This window comes from Vicia villosa, linkage group LG3, assembly GCF_029867415.1.
Source record: "Vicia villosa cultivar HV-30 ecotype Madison, WI linkage group LG3, Vvil1.0, whole genome shotgun sequence".
Taxonomy (NCBI): domain Eukaryota; kingdom Viridiplantae; phylum Streptophyta; class Magnoliopsida; order Fabales; family Fabaceae; genus Vicia; species Vicia villosa.
In genome coordinates, this window is record NC_081182.1 from 2299806 (window position 1) to 2304696 (window position 4891).

Here is a 4891-nt window from a genome sequence, read left to right on the forward strand (position 1 = left end):
TAATATATTATTTTCATTAAAAAATAATTGTCCATAAATTTTTTTCCATCTATGTGTTTCCTTTGCTATCTAGCTTCGTCTCTTCCTCTCCGATCAATCTCACGTGCATCTCCAATCGACGTCGTCTGCATCTCCGATTGACCTCGTCTGCATCTCCGATCGACCTCGTCTGCATCTCCGATCGATGTCTCCTTCTGCGACCGACTTCGTCTAATTCCCAATTCGATCTTGTCCCAGTCATATTGATATATTATCCTCTCTCCATTTCCAATTGATCTTCACATTCTCTCATCCTTGCTCATATTTTCATATGAAACCCTAATCTAGCTGTTTTACATCTATAATTGTTATTTTGTCAATTTCAGGTTCTTTCAGTTTTGATTTTTTGTATCCAGCTGAAGAAAAAGTAATTGAAGCTTCAAGAGTCACGAAATGCTCTAAGAGAAGTTGTGAAGCTGCTTGAACAAACCGTTAACAAGTTCCAAACTCAGAGTGTGAGCTTCCAAAAAGGTGACACGGAATTTGAAATCTAATAATGTAAATTGTTTATGTTGTATGTTGTTGTTACGTTGATGATAGGAAAAATGAAATAACTTATTAGAGCCGCTAATAATGTGTATAATATTGATGATACTATTGAGCATCCATTCATTGTCTAACACGATATCTCTAATGATAATTTGAGGATATGTAATTAATTGAATAGAATTACTTGTGTTGGTGTCGATGCTGTCTTGAATCTTGACAACATACACACTTTAAATTTGAAGTGTCGGTGCTCTATAAGATGACAATAAAAGGTAATTGACCAATAAATTGAAAGAATTGTATGTTTAAACATTGTGCAGAGTCTGCTGATGTGTATACCATAATTCAAGTCCCTCTCTTTGGACTCTGGGGATTCAAGTGTACGTCTCATTCCATGCTTTGCTTCTAATTTTTGAAAAAACTGGTTTCTCTTATGTTTTTATTGATTTTATATCGAATTGAATTTTCTTAATGATTTGCGTGAGATACTTTGGATTTTTTTATGCTTTTCTTTTTTCTGTAGGTTATTATAGCTGCATAGTAAGAGGTTGATGAGATAATCAAAACTTCAGAGAATCACGAGTCTGTGGAACTGGAAGCAAGTTTGGTTCAGATAGGTGACAATGTGGTTCTGCAAAAGTTGCTTGTAAGTTGATATATTTGATCTGAAATGTGATTGATTTTAAAAATACTATAAGTTGAGGAATGCTTAGTTGGGTATATCACTCTGTTTATTTTCTACCTGTGGGGTCCGAGATATTTTGACCCTCAAGATAGTAGTTGGGGAGCATGCTATAATTGCTGTGAGGAAGGTCACTCTGCTGTAAACTGTCCAGCAGCGAAGCAGATGAAACAGTGCTACGTGTGTGGTGGTTTATGACACACATCAAGAGAGATGATGTATGTGTTTGTGGAGGAATATGTATGTGTATGTTTTCATATTTTTACTGTACTCAAATGATGATTGTACTTGCTTGATAGTATTCGTTGTTGTTGTTGTTGTTGTTGTTGTTGGTTTAGTACCTTGCTATGATATCAATCCTAACACCCCTATATCCTCTCCATTTGCTGATAATGGATTGCAATGGGCAGCATAAGTTTTATATATTTGCAACTCTATTATGAATACCAATTGGATCGCAATTAGTTCTAATTTTGGTCGTTGATATATTTTAAAATCAATGCAGCATTAAATCATAATTGAAAGTAAGTCCACTCTTTATCTTAATTGACAAGTTTTTTGCTTCTAACTTCTTGGTGTTTCTACATGCCAGGTTATGTGCTGATTTGGACAAATGGTTGTCCAAGAACTCAACTCATGATGTGTTTTTCTGTTGCAAGTCTTCATAGTTGTTTTCATGTGCTCTAAGCTTTAATGTCAAAGTCCATGGTGGTCTTAATATAACTATGATAGTAGATGCTTTTGAGGCATCAGAATGGTGAACATCAGGTCTTATAATTGACTAATATTATTCAATTATGCCTTACATTGATTAATGATATTATAAAATTGTTTTTTATTTTAATGAGTAATGGATTACTCAATGAAAATATATAAATATGAAATTGCCTCTCATTCTATTAAGTATAAGTTTAAATGAATGCATAATCAATGCTTAGGAAATGGAAAAATATGAATAGTTTTAATTTTTTTAATTTATAGCCTAATTGGGCTTTGATATGAAAATTAAAAATCTAATGTAACAAAATTTAGCTTGAGATTTACTATGATATTTTTGTGGATATACTATAGCTGAATAGTTTGGAAACATAAATAAAAGACCTGTAATTTGCTACGTTTTAGTTGTGATTTAGCTAGGAATTGTAAAAAATTAGATTGAATTTTGCTAGGACATTTTAGTCTAGATAATTAGCCACTCAATTCAAACTACGGCATAAATAGTAGCTAATACGTCTCTAATCTCCATCTAACTCTATTCGATAGAGATTCGCTTCAAATTACCTACGATTTTGGTCGTAGCTAACCGTAGAATTTCTTGTAGTGTTAGGCTTAAATGTAGTGTTGGTCCTCCAAGTTTTTCAATTACTTGATTTTGACCCTCCATGTTTTAATTGTTTGATTTTGGTTCCTCCAAGTTTTCTAAGTTTGATTTTGCCCCTCTAAGTTTCAATTGTTTGATTTTGACCTTCGAAATTTGTCAATTGTTTGATTTGAACTCCTTAAATTTGTCTCTTTTTGCATTGATAGTCCCTTAGTGACATGTAGACTAAACTTCTCTCTTTTTATTACCTTTTTTTTTACTTCTTTTTTCTAATTTTCTTCTCTACCATTATATTTTTCTTTTCTTTTAAATAGTTAAACTTTGAACGAAATATCTTGAAAATATTAATTCTTCCGGTCAACATATACTTAATGGAAAATTATTTTGAGAACAAAAAAGATAGACCCCTAACTAATTAAAATAACATACTCTTTAGCTAATAACATGTGTGAACCTTTTAACAAAATTATTTTATTATATAGGAACAAGCCTATTAAATCACTTATAAAAAGATTGAAATTCTTTATGACTAATAGGATTGTTATATTTCGGGACTTTATGCTTAAATATGAGGGAATTTTCGGCCAAAGAGTTTGTTATTTTAATTAGCTAGTAGTCCATCTTTTTTGTCGTCAAAAACAATTTGCCATTAAGCATATGTAGAATAAAATATTTAAAATTTTTAAGATATTACATTCAAAGCTTAACTATTAAAAAGAGAAGGAAAATAGAATTGTAGAGAAGAAAATTAATTTTAAAAAAAAAAGAGAAAAAATAATAAAAAAAGAGAGGTTTAGTCTACATGTCATTAGATGATTATAAAATGTAAAAAGGGACAAACTTGAGGGGTCAAAATCAAACAATTGAAACTTATGGGGCCAAAATCAAACAATTAAAAACTTAAGGGACCAAAATCAAGCAATTGAAACTTAGAGGACGCAAATCAAACAATTAAGAAATTTTATGAGGCAAAATTGTATTTAAGCCTTTAATTTTAAACTAATAAATGTTACTGAAAATTATATTATTGAGGTCTTTGGTATTCTAATCATACTTAAAAGAAAATTTCACATCGTTAAAATAATCTACTACCTCCGTTTTTTATTATAAGTCGTTTTGACATTTTCACACATATTAAGAAAAATAATAACTATTGTATGAAATAGATAAATTATAAAAGATTTTACTAAATTGTCCTTCATTAATTATATGGGAAAGACAAATTAAAATAATTTGAAGAAAGAGAATAATAAATGCTTAAAGCTATAATAGAAAAAAATAGTATTACTGATTATTAAAATTGTAAAACGACTTATAATAAAACACAAAATATTTATCCAAAGCGACTTATAATAAAAACGGAGGGAGTATCGGTCTCCTTTTATATTATTGTTCCTCTTAATTTAGTCTTTCTTTTAAATTATATGTTAAACCCAATATTTTATTATTTATATATCATTTTAATTACAATGGTTTTATGTGTCATTTTAATTTTAATAGAAGGCAAATATTATCGAAAATCATATTGTTGGAACTTTTGGTGTCATGATCATACTTAAAAACAGGTTTCACATTGTGAAAATAATCTACCAATTAAGGTCACATTTCATATTATTATTTATTCTTTCGTTTCACATATATGTTAGACTCAATTTTTATTTTTATGCATCATTTTAATTTCAATAATTTTTTAAATAAATTAATATTTGTTTTTATTAATTTAAAAAGTTGTGTATCAATCTTTAAATATGCAGTTAATTTTTAATATTAAAAATTATTAAATATTTTGTGTATCAATTTTATAATATTGTAACTTTGTAAGATATAGAATGTTAACTTTTTTTTTTTTTTTCATCATATTAATATGCTAAAATTTGCGGTCAATTCAAAAGTTTGTTAATATTGTATAGATATTATCAAATTTCTCCTAATTGCATGGAGATTTTAACATTAAAATTATTATTATTATTATTATTATTATTATTATTATTATTATTATTATTATTATTATTATTATTATTATTATTATTATTATTATCTACTATCTATCTACTATCTACTATCTATTCATTAATAATAGATTGACCAAATTGCCTAAATTACCCTTTCACCAAAATTTATTTGCACTAATAAAAGGTCATTTTTGTAACTAACAAATTAAATATTCACTCTTTCAACTTTATTGAATGGATGCCCCAAGTGTTAGCTTTTCATTGGTCCGAATTAAATAACATTTTCCCTACAACTTTATTGCATGAATGATGACATCACATGTAAGCAATGGATGATGGAAGTCATATTTAAATTTCTTTTACATTTCATTTTCCCACACTTTCTTACTTTCATTTTAATTTTTCTTA

General features: G+C 28.3%; 1 long non-coding RNA gene across 1 annotated transcript; it reads left to right on the forward strand.

Moving 5' to 3' along the window:
• The first annotated feature begins 357 nt into the window (after window positions 1–357).
• Window positions 358–1392, forward strand: LOC131654747 (uncharacterized). Its single transcript, XR_009299558.1, has 3 exons — window positions 358–510; window positions 849–908; window positions 1052–1392. It is a non-coding gene; the product is annotated as an uncharacterized LOC131654747 (long non-coding RNA).
• Window positions 1393–4891: the final 3499 nt, after the last annotated feature.